Source organism: Anopheles arabiensis, chromosome 2 (assembly GCF_016920715.1).
Source record: "Anopheles arabiensis isolate DONGOLA chromosome 2, AaraD3, whole genome shotgun sequence".
NCBI classification, from domain to species: domain Eukaryota; kingdom Metazoa; phylum Arthropoda; class Insecta; order Diptera; family Culicidae; genus Anopheles; species Anopheles arabiensis.
In genome coordinates, this window is record NC_053517.1 from 103,904,020 (window position 1) to 103,930,899 (window position 26,880).

At 46.0% G+C, this 26,880-nt stretch overlaps 1 long non-coding RNA gene across 1 annotated transcript; it reads right to left on the bottom strand.

The window, feature by feature from the left end:
• Positions 1-3,952: 3,952 nt before the first annotated feature.
• Positions 3,953-25,532, bottom strand: LOC120897922. The gene is made up of 3 exons (XR_005738598.1): positions 25,420-25,532; positions 24,799-24,928; positions 3,953-4,056 (listed from the first exon to the last, which is right to left on the bottom strand). It is a non-coding gene; the product is annotated as an uncharacterized LOC120897922 (long non-coding RNA).
• Positions 25,533-26,880: the final 1,348 nt, after the last annotated feature.

Here is a 26,880-nt window from a genome sequence, read left to right on the forward strand (position 1 = left end):
CGTGCGATTCGCTTCCGTTCGATTCGTTGAGCAATCTTCTTTTTTTTCCAACCCATTTCCACCATTTCGCTTCACGCGCACAGTACAGAAGCTACAGGGGCCCGCGCAAGTAATTAACAAGTGTTGTACCAATTTCACGCATCATCATCAGCAGCAGTATCATTCTCGTGCCTTATACAGCACCAGTAGCCGATGTTACACGGTGCGAGATAAACCGAATTGCTTGGTCAGCGAGCAAACAAGTAGGGAGTGTACAAGTCCCGTGCGCCCGAAATGATGCTGCAAACTCGTGCTTGTGTTTCGTGCTCTGCTGTTCTGTTTGCTTAACAGTTCTGTAAGGGATGTGCGATTGAACGTATGTTTGGTTTAATTTTTTTGATTAAACTTCGCGCTGTTTGATTTTCTCGGACGTTCGAAGAGTGCACTGTCAATTACATTTGGTATGATAATTTTGTTTTATTAATGATTAAATGTCACAAGATGGGCAAAGTTTCTGCAAAGCTTGTCCCAAAGCTTGCTTTTTTGATAATTATAATGGTCGTTTTGTTTAAAAATGCACACGGAAAACCCTTGTTTTTTCAAGCAAAGAATCAAAAAGCATCATCGATAATGCATCTCGCTTGGCCGGGTCCACTTGTAAAGCCAATCCTTGTAATGGATTATGAGTAGGTAGCTCGGTGTGTTTCATAATTATCATTTTCTACCCTTTTGTAATCTTTTTCCCGGTATGCTTCTTGCTCTTTCTCTCTCTCTCTCTCTCTCTCTCTCTCTCTCTCTCACACACACACACACTCTTTCTTTGGCTTGTTCTCTGTCTGACCTCATTTGCTGCGATTAATGCCGAAACAAGAATTGGCTCCAGCTTATCAGCACGTGCCTACCGCCTTCCGCACGCAGATTGCCGGCACGATCTGATTTCCTTTCATTCTAATTACATTTTTCATTGCATCGTAATGCTCGGTTTCTTACGGAACGGATATGGATTATCGTTTGTCTGGAAAAGGGGGTTTTGTTTTTTTTCTTCACCACGGCGGTAGGATTGAATCAGGCGTAAGCTGTGCCAGTCGCGAAGCAATTAAAATAAAATGTGCTAATCGTGGCGCTGGTAGGAACGAGAAACAAAACAACACAACGCAAAAAAAAAATGCGCAAATAAGAGTCCCGCCCGCGTCAGCGATCGTTACGGCGATTTGCTTTCTGGCATAAATAATTAAAGGGGTTTAATAAGGTTCAATTGAGTGAACCTTTTTTTTCGTCTTCCTTTTTCCAGTTTGGTTTTGTTTTCGGGTAGCCTGTAACACTGTGGAACGGTTCAGCGCGTATCGCACAAAACGGTGGCGTTTTAATGGTTCAACGCCTCGCACAACGACGGATAGAGAATTTGGGCGGAATAGCGTTCGAGAACGGTTGGGAGTTTACGTTTTGCTGCGTTCATTTGGTTTCATTGCCTACTTTTGCTAATGAATCGTGCAGCATTGCTATGCGGAAGGGCCACTGGCACTTAAGCTGAAGCATGCACATTAGCGTGGCATTGTTTGTAGGCGTCTTTTTCCACTGGAGAGCAGAGATTGACGCTTTTGGTCGCTTGCATGATAAGGAAAAGTGTGCAAAAAGAAAAGTTTGAAATTTTTGCTAAAAACTGATAACAAAAACCACCATATTTCTCGCACCCGATTGACACATTTTCGATGGTACGCCGTGTCATCCCGCTCTCGGGTGACCAACTTTTTGGAGCCCCAACAGTTGAAACTTCAGCCCGAACAACTAGGCCGTATACATATCCTCTTCGCGCTCTATCTATTTTTCTATCAAAGTCAAAGTCAGAGAAGAGGAGAGTGCCTGCAAAATCCATCAATCAATAATACCCGACCGGACCGGTTGATGGGTAGGCGGAAATCACTCAGGAACGCCCATCCGTCAGTCTCCGTGGTGTACCGGGAACGCTCAGTGTACCGAGAATGCTCGGTACACTGGCCAACGGGGTCCTTTCCAGAAGGAGGGAGCCTCCGAAAACCACCGGAACTTTAATCAATATCACAAACAATCGAGTAACTGTCAATTGCCGGGTTGCCGGATCCTTCGTCAAACTCTGCTGGTGGATGGACTGGCTGGGGAGACGTTGGAACATCGGGACATTGAGTTTGGTGTGTAGTACATTGAGAACTGCCGCTGAACACCCTTGTCAGTGAAAAATAATGTTGCCAGAGTTGCTGAAGTTGAGTAAACTGTTGTTTAAAGTGTTTGTTCAAACAGTTCCCCATTTCAAAAGCGTTGTAATATGTTGGAGTTATGATCATGTTCAAGAATTGGAGTCACATTAGGGGTTCTGTTCGGATCAGGTGAAGTACAATTTGTATCCCATTTCAAGGACAATGACAATGATTCTATTTCAGTGTTAAACGAATCGTATGATATTCAATTTTCCACCAATGCCTATAACTGACGTGGGCGTGCAACTACAGCTGATGACCATCGACGTTGATCGAAAGTGATTGAGGCTTCCGAAAACGCGCTCTCAGTCGGCAAACGCTACCGAAAACCACATCATACATCGAATGCATCATCATACGGTGTGGTTGTTTCTAATCACTCTTTCTCTTCCGTTCACACTGCGTCCCTGTCTCGTACCTTCCACCCTGGGGACGTAACAGTGCGAAATCAATCAACGGTCTGTACATCGCAGGCGACGACACTTAAGCCTCTGATCTGCTGCCGAGGTTGCTGCTGTTCTGTCTGTCTGATGACTGTTGGCTTTGACCGTTTGCAAGGGCGGCTGTTAAGCAGACGCTTTGCAGCACGCACCACACTGTGGTGGATCTCACATACACATACACAAGCACGGACACCCTTATTGATTGAACTGCCTTGTGGCGGTCGGGCAAGGCACCAAGGACCAAAGGGGATTGAAAGTTTCCCGCCTCTCAACCGACTTGATGTGAACCATTTGGCAAAACCGGCGGCGCAAATGAGAATGAGACGCAACCATTCCGCCATTTTCGGGAAGATGCTCTACCGGGGAAGAACCACACGGTGGTGGTGTCCGCTTGCATCCTTCACAGCAGATTAGAAGCCTTGGCCCTTTCGATGAGTAGCCGGAACCGAATACAGCAATACAGACGCCTAGCGCCGGGACTGCTATCCGGCTGCCAGCAGCCCTGAAGGCAGGTATCCAATTACCGTCAATTAAACGCGAGATAAGATAACGAGCATCGTATCTCGGCTGCGCGGTACTTTACCGGCTGGTGGTTCTGCCTCCCCCGGAAGCCCGGATGGGTTTCCGATAACGCGGACGCAATTGAGCTTTCCTCGTACAGTGGCGAAGCTCGCACTGGGGCTGATCGGATTGAGCGATTTCGAACGGAAAGTTATTTAAAACTGTCCGGCGGACGGGCGTCTAATCAGTGCTTGGTGTGAAGGAGCGACACACAAGCGAAACGCGGACGGGGGAAAGATGCTTTCCCGCCGTAAGATGTAGCAGCTGAACGATCTTTCCTAAAATGAGCATCGGTACATGGGTGGGGCTTGGCAACGGGGCAAAAAGGAGCAAGTTGGACAAATTGTGTTATGTTAATTGATGGTGCGCAGGTCGGACATTGGTATCTACCTTTGGCCGGACAGCTAGCCCGATCGATAGCCCAGTGTCGCCGGGATTCGCCGAACGGAAGTGATCGCGATGCACACAGTAAGTAACAGCCAATTAGTGATTTGAAAAGGGGTGGACAATTGTATTAGAGTGTGACAGAGCCGAGACAGACGCTGTCGTTGGCGGTGGCACGTATGATTCACGATAAACGAGCACTTAATTACAGACACACACTCACACCAGGGCCAGATCGTGGTGATTCTTTCGTGGGAATCGGTCTGATGATAGACGCTTTTTTAGAAAATTAGTAAGGCTGTCACTTGTTGCAACTTGTCGGTAGGACGGAGTCGATTTAGGACAGTTACTTACCGGTGCCGCGCGACTTTTCGCGTTCCTCCTCCTCGAGCGCGGCAAGCACGGCCGATTTGGCCAGGCTCGGCGGCTTGGTCGTCGATGGGTCATCAAAGTCGATTCTGGAAGGTGGTGGAAAACGGTGAGAAAGACGATTAATTTGCATACTAATTGTTTCACGGGATGCGACTTTCGTGATGTCAATGGACGGTTTGGCTAACAAGAGTGGACTGGTGTACCAGTTGCAAGTTGGGAAAGTGGTTAGTGGAAGGAGCTTTGTAGAGGAGATGTATCGATACGATTGGTTCGTATGATTCATGATGTCACGCATGATTTAGTGGAGCGATACAGTTATTGCTTATAGAATTGATAAGGTTTTGCATGATAACTTAGTTTTGGACTTGCCTAAGTAGATTTATGCATCATTTGATCATAGTATTGACATTCTCTGGCATCTCTTTCTTGTCTGTAACATCAATCTACTTAAACTAGCAAATAGTTAAATTAGTTCCAATAGAGGGCGCTGCAGTATCTCTACTAATGAGTTGATTTATAATTCAGTTTATTTGCACAGTTAAAACATGATCTTGTAATGTTACTGTTTGTAGCCATCTTTGGATCAAACAAGCTTTGCATCGAGCGGAGACGCTGACCTATCCCAGCTCATCTCAGTGTGTGCTATCCCCGCAGAACTTATACAGCTCAGAATTACCTACGACCAGTAATCACACTCGAAGAATTACTTTATCAGCGCAGACTTCAGGCACTGCAGCACCAATCCCCGTCGACTGTCGAGATAAAAGAACCCGTCACAAAAATAGCACAACACAGCTTTGAGGTTCAACAAAACCGGCGGCGGCTACTCGCTCCGAGATTGTCGAGATTGCCTTGAGCTGTGAAACATGTTGGCCTGTACCAAGATCACCAAATAAATCAAATTCCACGGTTTCCCAGTTTTGTCTGTGTGGGCGCTGAAATGTTGCTCTCGTCCGGCGGTCAAAATAATGCCGGCGAAAAGGCAATTCCTGCTGGCCAAAAATTTCCACCCGACGAAAAAGGCTTACAAATCTGAAGACTGCCACCAAGCATATCTGTGTGTGTTTGTGTGCATGATTGGTATGGTTGGTGGCAATGTTCGCTCTTGGGATGAATCCTTTTTCCCTCGTCACGACACCCGTAGAGTGATGCGGTATGCTTGGAGCTTTGCAGCGCTGTAGGCTGCACTATCCCGAGCCCAAGGACAGACGGCCAACCCACACACCGTCCGCTTGCTCGCTGTAGGTGAGCCGAGGTTTTGCTCTCGGTTGGGATGAGCCAAAAATATTTTAGGAACGTGTCCGCTTGTGTCTTGTGTCGGTGCAGACTCGGCGAATACGGTCGGGGGTTTGCTTTTGTCCTTGATGCAAATTGAAAAACCGGACCACAGGAGAGCTATAACCACACACATACACGCGAGAGGGCAGGAGCACTCGTGTGGTTTTATGGGCGAAATTGGCCTCTAATCTTTAGATTACAAAATAGATGAAGTTTGTGACGGCCGCAATCATTTGTCGCCCGGGACTCCCCATGGTGGGGCGTGTAGAGTTGTGCTCGGATTCGGACACTGGACAGCATGCAGGATTTGAGATGCATGTAATCTGAATCTGCACCGGGACATTGATTTATTCATTGTAAGATCAGACTGTGACAAGATGATTTGGGTATGTGTTTGTGCAAATGTTAGATGATAAACAGAAAACACAATACTATGCAAATGTATGTGCAGAGAGTTTGTTATCAGATATCCTATTTAATCTTCTATTCCAAATTTAAAACGCTTCATCAAACTGAGTCCAACGAGAAAGAAACAATCAACAAAATGAATTATTAAACTACTTCTCGATGTAACTTTGCCTCCCCGGTTGTCGTTTCACGCCTGGAGTAACGGTAATTTCTCCGTTTCTCAATTAGTTATGCGTAACAAATCCACGATCGATTACATTAGCAACAAGACGACGAACCTCGCCAGAAACTTCATCCCCAAACACAATTACACACGCGTGGCTTGGTGGTGGGATGGGCCTTTTCCCCCATCTTGTACACAGTGAAAGCATTCCTTCCAAAGTTACTGGGACCGCAGTGGATGGTTGAGGGTTGGCTCCGTTTGGCTCTGCAGGTAAGGGCCGCACACGAGTGGAATGTGTTAGGAAAAGTTTTATTCATAGGAAAACTCCTTCGGAATGGACAAGTGTAGCCGCACCTAGTGCTGTGGAGTGGGAAAAAAGATGTTCCTTCACGAAGTAGAAGGGCGACAGACGCAAAAATTGGGACGTGGGAAATATGGTGGGCCGTTTTTGCTGCAAGAAAGATGGGTGAAAATATTTGCTTATCTAATTTACAGACGAAAGTTTGCTCGTTTTCCAGCCCGGTGAAGACACCTCGTGCTCGTCAAACACTGATACACGCAGGCACACATGCTCCCCACATACGAACATTAGTTTCTCCCGGTAAGATGTCTTCTCGGTTGGAGTGTGCAAGCACGTGTGCGCTTCGCTCTTCATAGCGTGTTGTAGCACGGGTCGGAAAGTGTCTTAATGTTTTTGGAGCAAGTTGTTCCACCGCCACTTCCAAACTTTCCCCTGTGCCACGTGTGTGACGATTGAAAGGTTCCATTTGGCCTGCGTACTGCGTCTGCTAGGTAAGGATCGTGGGATTGTTATTTGAAAGGTGATAGTGGGAACCAGTCTACCGAGAGCTAGTAGATTTTTAATACAGCATAACGATCGCCACCGAGGCCAGTGCCAGACGCCAGTGCCAGCCAACACCCAGTGGGAAAATGAAGGAAGGCGCAAAAGTTGGTGCCTCTGCACTGGGCGACGGAGAGAGATCCGGGTAGCAACCGCTCCGGTTTCCCTTTGGGCGGTGTGAAACAGTGCGCAACATATGCAAATAACCCTTCCCTTTATGAGGTTCGGGTAAAGTGATATATTTCTTCTGCTAGATGTTTCCCCCTGTTTTCCGAGGGTAGCGCTCTTTTCGCAATCGATTCCTACTGCAGAAGGTGGAAGGGGGCTGCAGGCATGTGTGTATGCTTTTCTGCCCAACCCCATACCCAATCCGTTCCGATTCGGCCGTGTTCTGTTCCCTGCATCACCCAAACCCCAAACCAGGGGGTCGTAAAGGAGTGAAGAATAATTCAAAAACTTTTGCGAACGAAGTGGAAACTTTCCATTGAATGAGAAACTGGTAGCCGGAGGAGCGGCGGGGTAAGAGGCGGTGGCAGCAGTAAGGGCAGGTACAGTACTCGAGTAAAGTTTTGAGGAAGGACTTTTGGCACGTTGTGCTTTTGCTTTTGCAGTCTATAAATCATTGATACGATAAATCTTTATCAGACACTTGTCGGATTAGTTTACAAACATGACAATTTTCTTGGCCCTGCATATCGTTTCAAGGGGGCGAGGCACATTCGAGGAATCGCGACTGTGGGGGAATTGTGTTGAAGGATCGATTTATGGTGATGAAGGTGAGGGTCCGCGTAGAGTATGCATTGTGTCTATTGCTGGATGATTTTAAGACCGAAGCGCGCAATGGAAGATGCAGTTTGTGCTTTCCATGTCGTGAGACCATCTTCCATGCCCGTGGTGGGTTCAGATCTCTTACAGGACAAGCCCTCTTTGTATGAATTTTACTACTTTCTTACTATTACACTAATTAGTCCCAGATCTTCAAACCTTCAAATGACTGACGGTGGTTGTGTCAAATGAGACGAAGATATGTATCTTGTGTGTTATCAACTAGCTGATAGCATATAACTTAGGTGAGCATTTTGCAAACAAAGCTGCATTGTTGCTTTAATCCTTCTACACCGATGATCTTGTTCCACAAAAGAACGGAGCTCCCTTGCAACTGCTCCGTCCTCATACGGCCACAAACGTGTGCGTGTCTGTCTATCCGCCCAGTGCCAAGCATCCGCAGCCATCCTCCGATGAAACGATCTTTGCACTCACCAGAAACGATTACGGATTACATGCAACGGTTGAATGAAGATATAAATCCATCAAGATAAACATTTAGATATTCCACACGACTGCCCTGGTCGCTGGCCGACTCCGGGTCCGGTCGGCGTGAAAGCTGAAAGTGGGACAAGATTCGGGGCTCGTGACTCGTGACCGTAAAACGGAAGTTGGTCCGGTTCCTTCTCCCTCACACCATTGGATAGGGTCACGGTTTAGCTAAAGTAAACCAACCTTCCAAAGAGAGGCTTGGTGCTGGTGGGCGGGTAACAATTTAATCACCCCTCGTACCGAACGAGACAGGTCGTTGAGATGCGGCGGAGTACGTATGAGAAGGTTACAAACGTGCTGCTGCTGCTGCTGCTGTGTCTATGTGCAATAAATCATACCAGGATTTACTTCCGATGGGTCCCGCATGCACAGGAATTTGTCCATCGATCGAGCTGACCCCGGTTCCCAGCACTAGTTAGGGCACTGGCCGAAAGTGGTTCTTTTGTATTATCGGCTACCATCGCACTACTAGCCTGGGTGAGCAATTATTTGCTTCGTAGAAGAGGTTCATTTAGCAAAGTTAGCTCTCTCGGTCTCTCGCTTTCTCTCATGATAGCTCTTTGGAATTAAAGGTAAAGTTCCTCCGTATAGCAAACACACACGCTTAGCTCACACAGAAGCATGAGCTCGGGGTTGACAATGGCTGATGGTATGTTTGAGTTTATCTTTCAAATAACAACTTCTAGCTAAGGTCTACAAAATGTTTTCAATATGCTGATGAAATCACACAGTGTAAAATTCAGTAAAACAGTAAATTCATGTAAACATGAATCCGACACAGTACGTGTTTTCATAAATGAAAAATGACCTGTAAATTCAAAAAAATTGTCATCCATCATAAGGTCATATCATTCGACACATGCTCGATAAAATGATTTTTGATTTATTATGTAGCCGTCCCCCGTGTAGCATTCTTCATATGGCGACAATATTTCACCGGACAGCAAGTTTACGTTTATCTTCTTCTACTCTCACCATTCTGTCTGTATCAAATGAACCTTATCGAGGACGATGTCACTAAGAATTAACAATCAAAGTTGCAAGGACATTTTGTTCACACTAGACACCAATTTACGACCAAGAAAGAGGCACCGATCTACGCACCAAATACGTAACCATTTCCCAGCAAACAATGCGCACAGCTCTGGAGAGTCAATCAAGCTAAATATTATCTTAAAATCACACCCATCAAGTGGGGTGTTGTTCCCTGTCTGTCGGCACAGTATGTTAACAGTTTTCTGCCCCGATGCGTACAACTCCCGATCCATACATATCCGATGAGAAAACACAATGCCATCATCCATCCAACTCGCTCTCTCTGTCTCTCTGCCCAGGACCATCTTCACGAAAAAGCCCCAAACATGTGTAGGCAGACGAGCTATTGTCCTTTCGGTTTGGTTTCCTGCTGCTACTGGTTGGCCGGTTTTTGGTCTAGCATGGAAACCATAAATTCCGTTTTAATAGCTCGTAAAAGAACAATACCACAGCACAACCAGGTTCACACTCGAGCATGATAACGCAGTTCGTAATTTGTTTTTCGGCGATTAACTTCGAACCGATTTCCCCTGGGGGAGTGTGGGGTTGAAGAGAGCGTCACACACACACACACACACACACACACACACACACACACACACACACACACACACACACCAGGACACAGAATGGTCGATCTGTGTTGCTTGTGCGTTTGGACTTTCGGGCTGCAAAATGTGGAACACCACTGCCCATGAATCGGTAAGGTATTCGTTCATCCGAGTGGCGTGGGATACGAAGAAGCATGCAAAGGTCTTCTAATCCCGGGATTGAATTCTTCCGTGTTGCCAAAGAGCAAGCGACCAGACTGTGTGTGGGCACTGGAAATTGTCTGGACTTATTTCATCATCAATTCATCTCTCCGGTTCACCGGGTTGACCACACCTCAAAAGCTGGGCCGGCGCACGGTCAGCACGCAAACCGCAGCTAAACCGGTGCACGGTGATTCGTCTTCATAAACATAATAAAGCAATTTTCCCAGAGTAAATCCACCTCATTCCCTCATTGTGCTGGGGGAGTGTGCGAGCGGTTCATGCCTGTGTGCACGTTGGGTATGGTGTTTGGGACCTATCCTTTTACCATCAACATTATCAACCGTAAGCGCGCGAGCGTTCCCTCTAGGGAGCCCGCGCGCTGGACGATTCATCTGGTCGCCATGTAAATGCAAGCCATTTTAATCTCTTCTTCAGGCCTTCGCCTCATTTGTGTGTCCACTACGTGCTGGTCATTATGATGGAGGAACCGAAGAGGAACAGCACAGGACGTCTCTTTGCGTAGCGACTTGTTTCCCAGTGTCATCTGAAATCTGTTTCAAAGCTCGAGCAATTCGTCATATCCCGCACACCGGGTCTGGGAAGGGGAAAAGTCACCTGAGCGAATGCGAAACAGACATAATGACGCGTGGGGAGCGGCAAAATGGGACGGATGGTACCCTCCAAACGATGCGGTGTGGTGTGACAGTGGTACCATATTTCCGTGTCCGTCGTGCGTCATGGCGACCTTTCTTCCGCAAACAAATCGCTTTCATAAATTACGATTCATAATCCAATTTTGTTAAAACCTTCACATGCGGTCGGTGGCTCAATGACTGGGACACTGTGTAGACGATTCCGGTTGCAGGAGGAAGCAAAGGAAGGACTTTTTGGGGCTCTATTTTGTATGATGAATGTACAGGACGCTACTAGGTCTAAATATTAACATTCACACAGACGTTTATGAGCTGTAGCTGTAGGAACGTTAAGAAGATTTAAAGGTTCTGGGAGCAAAACCTTACGCATTTAACAATATGGTTTCGGGGGAAGATTTCAAGAGCTCTTGCGAGATGAGCTCGATCAGCAAAACTCTCCAACGGCCAACGACAATTCCAATTAAAAAACTGCAGAGATAATTACGGCCCCACGTACGCCCGGCTAGATAACGATGTTCAACACTGCACTCATAAATTGCATCCCTACATCGTTCGAAGTAAATTGGCTCGTGAAGTATTAAATACTGAATTCAGATCGTGTCAGGCAGTCCTCTCTGCTCTTGTGGACGTGTGTGCACTGCTCAACACAAATTGAGATTCTATCAACCGGTTTGCATTCGAGAGCAGTTGTTTGATGTCATGCGATGTCAGCACTTCAGGCACATAAGCATCCCCATTGGGCACATCGCATTGCACAACGCATAACAGCTCTTGATGAGTTCGATTGCATACTGAGCTGCTTGAGGGGGTGGGGACTAAAGCAAGTTTGATTTATTTCCAAAAAGTGTTAATACACGGTTCACTAACTCTGCTGCAGAAGAAGTTGTTAACTCGGTATGTGCAATCAAAACAAAGCTGTGGAGCTCAACGGAATTGTGGCAAAACATTCCGAGCACGGATCCCGAATTTTCCCAGAACTATGTGGCAAATATGCAAACCATTTTCAATATTCCTTTGAATTATGGCCACAGCTGAAGCGTTTCTCGTGCGTACAAAACCGGTAACTGTTCAGAAACGTTCTTGCATTCTTCCTGGTATTGGTATTTTACTGTTGTCTTGAATTTATGGAATAAATTTTGAGTCTAGTGAACTGCTTCATAGAATTAAATTGATTTTTCGTGGTAGCAATTGCAGCACAGTATTTCCAAACTCTCTCGAGTCACTAGCAATAACTATAAAAGCCCTCATGTCACTTCTTTTGTCTCGTTCAAATGATGGTTTTCACGGAAATGCGACTTTCGCAAAACCTACCTCCTGGGGCTACGATACTGGGAAACTCGTTGCTGATACGCCATCATCTTCACAAGCACTGTAGTCCGCACTGACCACTATCAACACAACACTTTCGTACAAACGCGCACAACAGTCACTTCCCTCTAGGAAGCCGTTCGCGTACAATCCTAACTGTTCGGTTATCGCTGCCCTAAACTCGTTCACACGTTCGATCGATGGGACTATCTTTTCGCGAAATCACGAACCACAACTCTTCTCCGGATACGGAGCGGTGGCTTCTCAACCTAACTAAACGAACAGGAAACTGAAGACCGCGCGTGAAAAATTCCACCCAGAAGCACCACAGAAACACAATCCTTTGCGCCCAGTCGTGGTTGGGGATGTATGCGTGATGTGATTGGTTGAAAAAAAAATCACCAACTTCCAGTGGCTTCACTCGCGAGCTCAGCGGCGGCTGCTTCTGCTGCTTTATGTCCGGATCGTTGGATCGTTTCGCGGAAAATGCGATCGGCTTCGATAGACCGGGCCTGGGTTGGTTGATCTAAGCTAAACCGAGGTGTGAATCGGTTTGAGTGAGAACCCGTCGGACGGATTTACACACCCATAATTTACCACACCCGCATGTGTAGCAGTGCACAAGAGGGGCGGGTTGTAAGATAGGAGCTAAAGTCATTAGCAGCGTTGGTGTAGGTGGTGAGAGTGCATATGTACTAGAGCAAGAAACAAACAAAAAAGAGCTCTCTGTACGTCACATAACCATACGGGAGAGGGTCGAGAAGCAGTCGGCGTACACTTGGCGTACACTGTGGGATGTAAGTGTGCAGGTTTTTAAAAATACACAACCCGCTCCTAGTGTGTCATCGCCGCTACATCGCCGAGCAGTGCAGTGTCCTTAAATGTAGTTTGAGTTTCATTTGGAGGATGTTACTTTTAACGGTAGAAAAAGATCATCAAGCACACCGAACTAACGTCAACCGTCATCTGGACAGCTGATTTCAAGAGCACTGGTCGTGATGAACCCGCCCGACACCGCTTAGTCATTACTCGCGTAGAATATTCACGGGCACGGGGCTGGTGTTCTACGCCTCGCGGGAACCTGTCACACCGTGGGCACTATTTTGAAACGCGCGGTCACTTCCACGCGCAGTTATTCAATACGTCCGTGGTTCTAGAAAGCCGGAAAGGAGCCGCATCGGCTGAGTAATGTTTCCTTCCGTGAACGTATCGCCGCAAGCCGCGATACGGCTGCTACCGTTGTCGCTCTTGCTTTGCTGATATATTTTTAAACATATTCTTCCGAGCCGGCCTGTTCTCCTCTTTGGCATCATCTAACAAGGGGGCCGACGAGGGGTGATTGTTTGTTTGGCGTTCTAATAATAGTACCATGACTAATCGTTTCCCCCATTCATCTTCCAACGCGGTGTATGGCCGCGCGTTGCACATTGCACATCTCCTTTTTGTACAACATGTTGTTATTTTTTGTAAACCTCTCTAGACACAAGTGGATTGGGTTCTGTTCGTTTTTTTTTCATTCGTTCGTTTCGGTATATCTCGTATCGCTGATTCATAGCGATGGCAGAAACCTCTGCCCCCACCGGTTCGGTAAAGATAGGTCAGGTTGTTGTGCTCGCTGCTCGGTGTGACGAGACAGTGATGTGATGTGCAGCTTGTGCACGACGGAAAAAAGAAAAGAAAATAACATTAAGACATTGCTGCGGGGGATGATGTTATCTGTGCTGTGCAGTGATGATGCACAAGCATGAGCTTAACTCGCTATTATCGGTCGTTCGGTTCGTTGTGGGTTATGCGAGAGAGAGAAAGATGCGAAGAAAATAAAATACCCTAAAGTGCATCGTTGCAACGCGGGGTAAAAGAGGGATTTAACAGGCGAGAGTAATAGCTGATAGTGGTGCAAGTAATGATGACTCAATATCAGTAATTTGTTCCACGAAGAGATTCTCTTTGGTACATGGATTTGAGCTTGCAGTGGTCGTCAAGATTGCGGGAAATCTTAAACAGTATCAGATCAATCTATTAAGAACAATTGAATGCAGGAAATTCTATCAAATTGGATGGAATGGTTTAAATTTTTAATCAAACCTCCAAGGACTTTCTTCCCCATTTCCGGTGAGTAGAGCAGCCGAAAGAGTTCCATCCTACCGCTCTCGGGAAGCTCTATTTCCGGTTCCACTTCTCCACCAGTCCGGGTAGTTTGAGCTGCAGCGGCACATTATGATTGATAGTACGTTTGACGAACCGGATCCATTATTGCAGAAGGAATGTTCTAGCAATTTCCTTGCCCAGAACGATAAACGAACCTGCGTCGTGCTTCTATTCATTTTTCGTCAGCTTCCGTCATCCGTGAATCGTGAATGCTCTAGCCCCGTTTCGAGCTATTCCGGAAATTAGAGATAGAACAGAGCTACTAGATAAATCATTTAGCAACCGAAATGATATTAAAGGGAGGGACTGATTGTTTTTCTTTTATTATGATGAAACAACGGCACTGGGTTGTTGGAGCAATTCTTGAAATCTTTATTGGGAGTTGAAGTACAATTCCTACTAGAGAAATATCCTTCAAGCTTGGGGTTTCTCGGTAGTACACACAGTGATGCGAAGTGTAATAGAATATCGACATTAAATTGAACCTGTTGTTTGCTTTTTCATCGTAAGTTTGGTTTTTGTTACCATCTTCCGAGAGCTCCCGTCCAAAACCAAAGCAAAACAAAAAAAGTTCTCCATTGTAATGACCTACATAGAACTGTTCTTTTCTTTTTCTGCCTGTCGTCACTCAACCTCCAGTTTGTCAGAGGCACGCCAGAAGCATCAGCGGAAATCTCTAGCAAGAGAGGACAAGACATTATTGGCTTGGTGACTAATGATTAAATTTCCGTGTGCAACTTAATTAACCTTTCCCACGTTTACACCCGACACACCCGACCTACCCAGGACTCGGGCTGGACACTGTTCCATCAAGATACCGAGTGAGAAGAACTCAAACGCATACACACAAAGAGTGATAGAAAGAGAGAGAGAGAGTGGGTGGTAATGTTCACGTTGCAATTGGAAAGAATCTCTCGGAAGCGAGACGACCCCAAACCGACCCCACCCCTCGGGCCGGGTGACAGACTAACGATCGTCGTTCACATTTACACTTCCGGCCGATGCGGAGTCAGTCCGTGTCCGCACACCGGGCAATGTTTTGCATTAATGAGTCGCCCGCCTCTTCGCCCAGACAGAGCGGACCAAGGGGACGGTTTTGCCTCCGGCGCTGGCCATTAATCCTAATCAGGATGCCGTGCCGTGCAGGATCTTCCGTACCCACACACACACACACACACAGCGCTGGCTTCGGCAAACCCTCAGTGATTCATTTTCTTTTCATAAATTCCGTACCGGAGGCGAGGATTACTTCCATCGACCCCGGGCCGGGATCACAACGGCAGCTCAACAGATCGGTTTGATTCTGACCTTCCAATACAGAGAGTGCGAAGGAACAGGGGGAGACGAGGGTAAAAAAAGCACAGAAAAAGTTCGCACTCTCTCTCTCTCTCTCTCTCTCACTCTCTCTGCCTTCAGCCGGGACTGGCTCGTCCGGAAACGGTGCTAATGATAGCCCGGCCGAGCAACTTCCGGGGCCGATGCTTTCTTTGCTCGCCCGTGCCCATGGCCAAGTAAATGGGACGCCAAAAGTCAGCGCGCCGGCTATTTGGATAAAAAGGTTCTAGACAGCTGAAACACAGGTTCCGCTGCTAGGTACCGCTCAACAGGGGCGAGAAAAAATACGGCTCCATTCATCTCACGTTCAAATCTAATTAGCAAGAATGGAATTAATTGCAGCACTAATTAATTAGCATACATGAAATATTTCCCTTTTTTCTCACACTTTCGCGCTGGCTTCGTTGCTCTGGGGCATCTTTTCATCACCATCGAACGATGGGTGCACCGTAGAACCATGCCGTCGTAGTAGTTCTGGGTGATTGGGCGCGTGGCTATCCAGCCCGAAGGATGGGTCTTGGATCCCTGTTCGCGAGCGAGCGAATTGAATCAGTGTGCCGGGAAGACGCAAAAGCGCACGAATGCCTGCTAGTCGTAACCGGCTGAACGGTTCTGATCGATGTGTATACCACCGGTAGTATGTACATGCTGGAATAGTTTTTCGTTCGCCCGGCGTCCCGAGGTGTTACCGTTAGTGTCGGTTGACTTTATCCGTTTTCCTCCACCGGTTTCTGTGTGTCTGTGTGCAACTTCGTATGGGTTAAAGTTAGCAAGAGGAGGGTGACACGGGGCACGGTTACAAGTGTTTACTTTCCCCGTGTTGTCCATTCGCTTGTCTAGCTTTTCTCTTCCTGCTGGCTTCAAGGCCAGTGGGGATGATAACGGGGCAAACGGCTCGCCGTTGATGGTGTGGAGGATGATGATGAGGATGATGATGATGATGGTGCTTAAGTATGTAAACACAGCGCCGAGAAGTAAATGACAACACTGGTGAATTGGTGCTGTGATTAAGCCGTGAGTGTGTACGTGAGCGAAATCGTTCACTCGGGCACTTCACGAACGACTTTGAAGGCATGTCGAATTGGCATCGGCCGTTGGTGTCGTTTCCTAATCGAAATGGACCGACTGGGTGCGAAAGGGAGGAAGTGAAAGGGGCTAATCTTGTTGCACGTCCCTCTCGAGCGGTGGACTAATCCTAGGCTACTTTCATCAGGCACATTACTGTCGTCTTGTTAGGGTAATTGTAGCTGCTCCTTGGGCTGTGCTACTTGTATTGGGTTGCGAAAAAATGTTAATTACTGTCGTGAGACGGCTTTTGTTGAGGTTTGTCATGGTGTTGATTGGACATATTTTGAATTATTTAATATTTTAAAATAATTGTAAGGTTTAAATTCAACAGCCTTCTTGAAACCATAAACACACATTTGTTTAAAACACTTTATGTACTTATACCCTTACACCTCGTAAACTGGAAGAAGCAGCCTTTAGTTGAGAGGGTTTCCACCATCACCCACCAGCATAGTGCGACAAGCACACCGACACCGAAACTTTACCGAAATAAAACTTTCCCATTGGCATACTCCAGGCGCACGTACCGTGGAAAATCGGTGAAAAATTACACTCCTGCTCCTGCTCCAAACCTTCCCCACAAGAGCCTGCTCTTCAGCACATAAACCATTCGCGAAACGTGAAATGCGAATTTTCCGACCCCGGTGGTTGGATTGGTTTTTGGTGGTTTTACTGGTTGGTTCGTTCTGTGTGTGAGTGTTTTTTTTTCGCTCAGACCCACCCGTTGTTCCGTGATGATGGTTTTCCGACAAAAAACGAACTGTACCGTTTGTTGGGAACGGCTGGAAAATAACATAATCAACGTTATAGCCGTGCGGTTTGCGCCACATGAACCATCGGGATCGAATAAAAAATTGAAGGCGACCCAACGCGGGCAGGGCATGGACCCGGTGCAGTGGAACTCAGTCATCGTGGGGCTGCCGGGAGCAGTGTGAAGGTAGGAAGGAAGGAGATGGTTTTGGATGCTGGCTGGACCGGGATGGTTCGGTAAATTTAAAATTCTTTTACCCGAAAGAAAAATATTTACCGGACGTGATTTATATATTGTGCCGGTCAGCGCGGCAGAGCCTTTTCTCCCCCCTCCACCTCGTTTCATCCGCAGCTATTTGCCCTTGCTGCTGCTGAAGTCAGGTTAGAGAAGCATCGGAATGGAACAACAAAAATGTGTTGAGCTTCAGTTTGGATGAGTGTGTATGGGCTTGTTTTTTTCCTTACATTTTCATCAAATAATAAAGTTCCGAGCAAGAAGCAGCGCACGGAAGGGACGCTTTGTAAGGCGACAGCGTTGAGTCCGCGCCGCGATACGTGTAATGGTTAGCACAAACAAAGGAAGGAACGCACAGTCCCACACTTACCCGACGGCCCCGTTCGACAGGAGCTTCAGTTCGCGGTCGAGCGTTTCCTGGATGTTCTTCTGCGAATACAGATTGATCGGTGAGTTAAACTGCTTGTGCACCAGTCGGCGCTGCATCGCGGCCATCGTGGAGGTGGGTGAGGTGTCAAAAGTTTAGCTTAACGTTGCAATCAATCGGTGAAAACGTTTCGACGAAACTCTGCTTCGTTTCAATTTGATTTGCGATCAAATTAAACAAATTGGTGATTGAATTATGGCGCTCCACCGAGAACCCGTCGATCCTGGTAGGTCTTCTTGCCCAACCGGGGTGTGATGTCTTGGAGTAGTGTCGTGAGGCTCTACAGTGTGTAGTGAGAGTGAAAATTGTGAAAAACACAACAACAGATGAATTTACTCCGTTAATTTAATTGCTTAAATTGCTCCATTTTTATAATAACGAGCTAGATAGTACACAAGCATGCATTATTGAAATTATAATTCAAGTGTAAGATTTTAAGAATAATTCAATTATTACAGAGAACAAAGAGGTAAAAGTTATGGGAAGGAATCATTAAGTAATGCTTCAATAGTACTGTAAACAAAACATTTTAATTGTAAGTGTATTAGCACAAGCTACACCTTAAGCTCATTGAAAGAAACAAGAAAAGAGACGCTAAGAAAGGAGCTGAATCAAGCTAAGCTAAGGTCATAAATAAGTATATGCATAATGGCACAATGTTATAACTGTTGTTTTGTTCAGTAAAATACACAACCCATTCGCGATTCCCAAGATTTATGCGACCAAAGTTTCGACTGCCTCCTCCCGGCGACTGACGAAGGTGAAGATTGGCCGGGATGATTTAATTGGAATTTCAATTCCGACAATCCGTCTGCTTGCCCGCAGCAAACCGTACAACTGATGGCCTAAGTGTATGTGTGTGTGTGTGAGTGTGTGGGGTACCGGATGTGCATTCACCGCACGAGTTGTGATTTCTTCATGATCAAAAGTTCACGTATGAAAACGTAATGCTTTCCCCCCCAAAACAGCGGGATTGATTGAACGTGATAGCCAAATCAATCAGAAGAAAACCCATTTGCTACCACCAGCGCCGGGTGTACCTACGTGTTTGGAAAAGGATTGAAAGGTGGAGGAGCAGATTTTGAAACGAGATATATGGTTCGAAATGATTTGAATGTGAAGCAGGTTTCATGCTTGCCGGAAACAGCAGCCGTGTTGATGATGAGCAAGAAGAAGATACTAAGCGAACTGCAAAGGGGGTTATTCGGATTTGTATAGAATTTGACGTGTTATACTAAGCGCACAAAAGATATGTGAGTGCACCGATACACACACACACACACACACACATGTGTACATAGAAATACAGTTGGAGCAGCGAGTAGCATTTATGCATATGCTTTACGCTTCCCCATCCGTGAACTGACCGACTGGAAGAAACAATGGTGAAAAGTATGAAGGCGACGGTATAGCTTACGAGCGGGAGGGGCGGCTGAATCGTGAAGCTTGGAGGAGCGAAACAGGAATGAGTGAAATTAAATTTCGAAATTAATTAAATGCATTATGAATCATGGTGGCGCGGTCTAGCTTTGCGCTTGCTCAGCGTGGCAAACGGTGGTGGTGACCGAAATCCGGATGTTTGAAAGGATGCGGCGGTTAGTTAGTTGCGTAGGGAAGGATGGGAAGGTGATGCGATTATGTATACCTCCTACCTACCAGCCCTTATTTCGTCTCGCCAACATGTTGGCAAGCGTTGGAAAATTTATGTGTGGGAAAGATTTGCTTTCGACAGGAGGAGGAAGCGCGATATTGAGGCTATGGGTGGAATATTTACCGTTCGTCTCGTTTTACCACCATCATTGCCAAACCATGGCCAAACAAATATTGAACCTGAAGGAGCGGCGGCCAACAGCCAAACGATTGATGCTTTGGATTGGAAGAGGTTAAAAGGGTACAGCGAACGGATGAAATCATCGAACCAGGCAGGAAAAGCAACGTTGTGCAAGTAGTCGCGGAAAATAGCAAACCACAATCCGGATGTAGCGCTTGTAGCGGGTGCAGAATGGAATGCAAAATATGAGAAAACATCATCCAACCTGGCATCCAACCACGGGGGGATGGGAGCCATTGTATTATGTTCCACCTAGGCCGTGTACCTCGCGTCTACAAAGCCCGCCGTTAGTCTGCTTTCCCACTGACCCAAAATCTCCAAACTTGTGCAGGTGCAGGATGAAATGATGAAAGTGTTTTTGAGTGATATGCAACTGAAGGAGTTTTAGGCTAAAGATTTTCTAATTAAAACTTCTTTCTGTGCGGCGAGCGGGGCTGTGTTGACTTTCCATCAAAAAAGGGAAAATATTGGCATTGGGTACGGGTGATGGGGCTCAGGGTGGATTTCTGCTGTATGTGATGTGCTTGTGAAAAATGAATGTACACCGTGCCGCACCGTGTGTTGGTGATGTACAACTATTTGGATTGCGTTCCATGAATTGACGTTCGAAAACAATGCTCATGTTTCTGCGAAGACAAATGTATTTTCATGTTGTTTTGACTAAAACATTCACATACATTAAGCACAGCTTAACGAGGAATGAATAACTGTTTTTAGAAACGCCTAAAGGTATGTATTTTAAGCTCTAGCGCCTGAAACTCTGCAATGCGCAATTCAAAATGGTATGCTTTTGTACCGAATTAGAAGAAGGGAGATTGTCAATGCCAATCTGAACAATTTTAGAAGCTTTTTGGCTCAAGCAACTGTTAAAACTCTCAGAAAAAAATACCATAGCTTGTGTTTCAACAGAAACTGTAAAAAAGTCATTTCAAACATGAATTGAAAAAATGAAACGTTTCAAAATTTATTTTAAAATATTTTACCTGCACAATGCAGAAAAACTAAATTTACTAACGCCAGCCAAACAGGCCAATGCACTATCCCACACAGTTTTAATTAAATCGTTTTGATTCATTTCAGTTCTCCTTATCAACCTTAGGCAAAAAAAAGAAATGGCACCGATTTATCCCTTTAGCATATCCCAGTTATCGTTCCGCAGTGAAAAGCACGCACCGAGCGGCTAACCGGTACCAGTTGGAGTACGGGCACACAATGGGAGAGAAAAATTATTTATTTAGAAAATTGATTATCAATTACAATTACACGGTTGAGGAATTGCACCGACCGAGCTGCTCCATTGCAGCAGCAGCAGCAGTCCCATGCCGGGAGGGCGGAGATAGCTTCACTCACACGATGCGTGATGCACACACAGAGCAGTACGTCCGAGCCTGTAGCAACCGACCGTACTGTGTCGGCATGTACGCTCGGAGCCCTTGGCAACACTGCATCGATTGGGACATGGAAGATAATAAATTTCGACGGCCCCAGCCGTGCTGCTGCTGAATACCGACCATACCGGGGGCAGCGTAGATGTCCGGTGGCTTTATTTTACAGTCGAATAAGACCGTGCGGCCCATCATCCCCATCCCAGGGTTGAGTGTTGGGAATTTGTTGTGAAGGGGGGGTTTTGAGAAGAGCACTGCACATTCACCGTTGCAGGGGCCGGCACTACATCCAGACAACGCAACTCACACGCTCGACTGGAACATTGGTTTTCCGATTTCGAAATGCAGGCGTGGCGGTTTGGTGCTACCCGGTGCCGGAAGGGAAAGGGTGCACAAATCCTACCGGCACAGGTTCTCGTACGAATCACCATCATCATCATCATTGGAGACCGTTCCAGCTACCGGATATCCTGATTTTCTCCATCAACATTTCCACGGTCGGCGTTCGCTTGGGTTGAATCGAAATCGCCCGGCTGGATCTCCGATTTCCGATGATCACTTACCTCCGCAGGCCTTTATCTTCCGTTTTTTTGTTGTTGTTGATGCGTACATGCCTGTGTGCTTGTGTGAATATTTCAATGTGGTTTGGTGCGTGCATGGACGCTTAGTATTTGCACTCTGCTCGAATTCCACCCATTTTAAGCACGCTTCGCTGCAGATGAATTTAGAATGAAATAAAATCACAATGCGGGAGATAAATCGTGCACACAGGTGCTGTCCGGCTCGATGATTCTATCAAATCTGTCCGTAATGGAAGGGGGGGGGGGGGAGCTAAGGGAGAGGCGGCTCCATTTGTTACTTCCTTGTGCCCTCTCCGGACGCATGGGTTGGCATCTTTACCGTTCTGTCAAGCGCCACTGTTTCAGTTCGCCCATCCCGCAACAAGATGACGACAGTGACGCTTCGCACGGGTTCAGCTTTCTTCCGCTTGAGAGCATCCTTTTTCACGCCACCGCTCCTGCGGTGCGCTTCTGGCAAAATGCTCTCCCCTCATACCCCTCTCATACCTTGATGCATGCTCGGCCCTGAACAAGGCCCCCGATTCGACGGACGTCCAGAGCATGATTTATGCAACAAAAGGTGTACACCGGCGGAACAAATTTGGAAATTTCGAAATTCGATTAATTGGGTCGCTGATTGCATTTTCTCGTCAACGTGCGCCAGGTACGTGCACTCATCTGTGTGTGTGTGCCTTTGTATGTGCATATGCTTGGCGGTGTGTGTGTGTGTTTGATAGAAATTTGCATTTTCGGTGGCCCGGATGCCGCGCGATCCATTCACGCCGTGCATTAGATGCATTAGCCCGAACTTAGGTGACCCGTTTGGGGAATTGGCATTTCGGGCCGATTCATTTGTAAAGAGCTGTGCACCGAACCGGAATCATTACTGTGTGCGGGTTTTTGATAATCTGATGGCAAAGTGAGCCCTGCCCTGACGAGGTCATGCGGGGAGGCTGGCGGGAGAGGAGGAGTTTTGGGTTTGGACATGTAATAATGTGCCTCGATGCGAAGTGGAAGGAGATTTAGTTTGTTGAATAAATCGGACCAATTACTATGACTTGCTGGATAGATGCAGCATTGATTGATTGCAATTGGAATGAGTGATTACGTAAATAAATGACAAGAAAATTGATTTTTCGTCGTTGTGGTTTGAAAAAATCCAATTCACTTAGTTCCATTCGATGCAAATTTTTCGCTTTTCTGAATTATTGTATCAGCTAGATTATTAAGGCAATAATTTGAGGCAAAGAAGACAGCAACAGCCTGTTTTATTTAATTTCCACAATTGCAATTTGCTTTACACTTTTGAGAAATTGAGTGATATTTAGATATTTCAAACTAGTTGCCACCGATTCCAACCAAAAATTGCGTCTTACAAAGCAATTTCCGCCAGCTTCGGAAAAAAGAAAACTCAACATGGTTTATTTTGTTCCGAAAAATGCACATCTAGAACAGTGATTCTTATCCGTTTTTTGTTCCCACATACACACACGGTACACATGCACACATGACTCATAACCGGAGCTGCAGCAGCTGAAGTGACAGATCTGTAGAGTCTGTAGAACCCTCCACCATACAACCTTTTTACGCTTTGGCAGTGTTTTTGTGTTAAAAATTCTTTCCCACGCTTTCGGGCAAGGGATGAGCAAAATGGCAACGGCACAGCGCAGACGTAGACGCCCAATGACGGATCGGATACGGAGGCTAACAAGGGGAGCGTGTAGTAGGATAAGCATGTTCAATTTCGAAATTTATGCGCTGACAAAGTAGATTTTAAATTCAATTCAACGTACTGGCATGGTTCTTCTTGGTTCGGGTGCATCGCCAAAAAGAGCAGCAGGAGCATTGAGTTGAAGGTACAAGAAGAAGTGAAAGCAGCAGCGGGAGTCAAGGTGAGGTTTATAATATTTTCTTTTTTTTTTTGCTGTTGCTTGAGAACCTTTCTTTTTTCTCGTCTCACTGTGCCCGGTTTTGATGCATTCTAGTGATCAAGTTTTGGCTCGCTCTTTGTTAGTGGCTGGGTTGGGCTGGGAGCGTTTTGACGAATCTAGAACACTATACGGCTGGAGCGGCAGGGTGGTAGTTGCAGCAAAACCTAATAGAGTGAAGGATTATTAGTTGCAGCAAACCCGAAGAGCGATGGCGTGCATTGTTGCTCCTGTATAGGGGGGAAAACGTCAGCACGTTGAACGGTTGCTTGTCCAGGGGCAAAATCGTGTTAGGAATGGATAGCCTCATAGTATTGCTGTGTTCCAGTTTTGGGGATTGTATCACTCCAGTTTTGGGGATTGTATCAGTGTTCGCTAGATATAAAGGATTTTTATACAACTAAAATTGTCTATGAACAATATATCATTATGGATACAGGGTTTTCCAGCAGTTCTCATAGCTGTAGGACACTTTATTGACTCCTTCTTACGTGAAACAAACTTAATGTAATGGAAATTGGACTATATAGTACCCTTGTCGGACAAATCCAATAGGAATTTCCAAGGAGCCTGTCCAAAAAGAGTACCATAGAGTTCAATTTCCAACATATGAAGTTCACTTTCCATAAGAAAGAGTCAAGGAAGTATCCCACTCCTACGAGAACCCCTGGAAAACCCTGTAACAGGGATTTATGATAACCATGAAGCAACTAGACAATTCCATGAAGGCTTTTATCCATTTTATGGTTTTGTTAAATCTAATTTGGGATTATCGCTTTTGTCACCCCAAACAAAAACTCTCTGTTAGCCCTTCACAGTCTGTCCATACGCCTCCAACCGGTCGACGGTGAGACGATCGATGGGTGGCCAACATTAATGTTACAAAATTTGCTTCCCCCCCTCCCTTTTGTGGACCAGCAACACGACGCTGTGCTCCATTGTGTGAACATGGTGCTGGTGGGACTAAATTTAGTTTGCCCGCCTGTCCACCTACGCCAAATTTACGGCCAACGGCGATGGTACGCGCCCGAACGTTGGACACGCGCGGTCCAACATACGCAAAACGGCTCACAAGCCCGAGCGCGGGAGCTGTTGCGCGATTGGCAAAACGGTGTCAGTAACATAGGTTTGGATAAAAAGGAACAAGCAGGTGCGCGACCGTCCTCATGCGAAGATACGGTAACGGTGTCCATGGTTAGGACACCACCACGATCATCATCAGCATCAGCAGCAGCAGCGAGCGATTTTCAGTAAGGGAATGCGTTTTAAAAATAGATTGATATGCCCCATTCCATCGGTTATTTGAAGACACATTTCGAAATAGCAAATTTTGAACGGCGAGCAATGGAAATTATTCGCAAACACTTTGTTAGAGGCGGCGGGCAGCGTTTGCGTTTACTTACCGTGGATTAAAATAGAAACTAAATTCCGTACAACCTGCAGCGATGGAGACGAGCGGTGCTCCTATCTATTCATTACCACTTCACACACATACAAACACACTTTGAATATGGAAAATTGTGCTGGAAAATGCTACGAATATAAATACGAACAGAAAGAGAGAGAGAGAGAAAATACACTTTATCACTTTGCGTACTATGTCACCCGGGCACTCAGGCTGTCAATGAAATCCTCTTCACTATCAAAGATAAGAGCTCACGGAACGGTGGTGCCTCAAGTATCCGTCCTGTGTCAAGTGGAGGCCAAAATTTTGGACTGAAAAATATTTCCAACCTCACTCAACTACACACACACACGCAGTAGTACACTGTCGCTCTCACACTTCAACACGATCGTACCCCGCACGGTTGGAAAATGGAACGAAAATTTGCACGCACTCATGCACAGTGTGTGTGCTCGTGTTGTACACTTCTCGTGTGTTCCCTTTTTCTACTTGTTTTTTTCTTCTTTACAACACTGACACTTGTTTGCGAATCGGAATGTAACCCTCTGCCTCCGAGTTTCCAGCGCCAAAAGCTGTCCAATTACTCTGCCCGGTAGATTGATAAGCTTGACCAATTTACCTGTGGAGGAAACGTCCGGAACACCAAACCACCCAGACCAACGCATCGACTCTACCGATGGATAACGGGTCGGGACAATCTCAAACCTCAAAACCGAAGGCAGATTCCCTCCCCCCTCCCCTTTTGCCTCGTTTATGCGTTCATCTGTTTTTCTTTGCCGGGGGGTTGCGGTGGCTGTGCTGTTGCCGTCCCGTTCGCGCGCGTTGCACGGCCTGTGCAAGATTAAGTTGCGCCATCCTGCTTGGCAATAAATTACTGCGCTTTCCCCTTTCACCCCGCTTCCGGGCCGGTTGGAGATGCCTGGGGTTGAAGGATTATGATACAAATATTCATGCGCAGTATCGAATGTGGCAAGTTTGGCATATGTGTGCGCCGGATGATGGTGTACGAACAGGCAACTAGTTGAGGTTGTGTGTCTCGCTATCGGTTTTATGGGGATGGTGGGGGTCGGTTTACTTCACGGTAGTTACATTACATTTCTCGCTTTCAATCGAGCCAGACGTGTGAGTGTGTGTGTATTTCACAGTTTGTCTTGGCTCCGGTGGGAAAGTGCTGTGGGTGTGGAGGGGAGGTGAAAGATCAACACTACTTTCGTCGTGTGTTGTTATAGTTTGTGCCGATGCGCAGTCGTGTGGATGGAACGCGACAGTTTGTTGCCAAGTGTTGGGTTGTAGGAAAAGTTGTGGAGTTGCTTTCTTTAAACTTTATTTAAAAATGATATATCTAAAAACTAAATATCAATTAAGCAGGTAAGTAAATATCACAAAATGTACATTACAGTACATTTTGTGATATGAAAAAAAATCAATCATTTTACCTCCTTTTCTATGGAAACACCTGACAAAGTCTCCATTTTCATGACATAATTTCTCATGCGCATAATTTCTAGACAGACAGACACAGATATCGTTTCGGCTGCGCGTGTGCGGCTAGTTTTAGAGCAGTGAGATGTAGAATTTTGAACTTGCGCCACATCCCACACGGTTTTGGTGTGACGTGGCCGTGAAATATTGGTGCGTTGGAGGAAAATTTTCAGATCGATTAAGAAATTGTTGAGAGAGGTCCTTGTGAGCTGAGCATCTAGAGAAATTTACAGCTGTAGAAATTGATCTATTTTAAATTATTTGTTGTTTATACTTCACTTTTGATGATTCATTCTTTTTAAAATGGAGCAATTGATGTTATTGTTTGTAAAAGTAAGTCTAAAACTAGCAACATTTGATGGTTTCTTTAAAGATGTTTTTTCATAACTTATCTGAAGTTGGAAAGCATGATGGAAAATGATATCCTCTAACTTCATGTTTTTGTTGATTGATTGATACTTCCTTCATTTAATCAAAATTTTAATCTGAATTAATTTATATTTCTAAACTATTTAAAGGTTGATGGATTTACGATGAATTTGTAACAGATTCACCTCGTTGCGTTGCTCAAGCGTACCATCGATCGAATGCGTATATT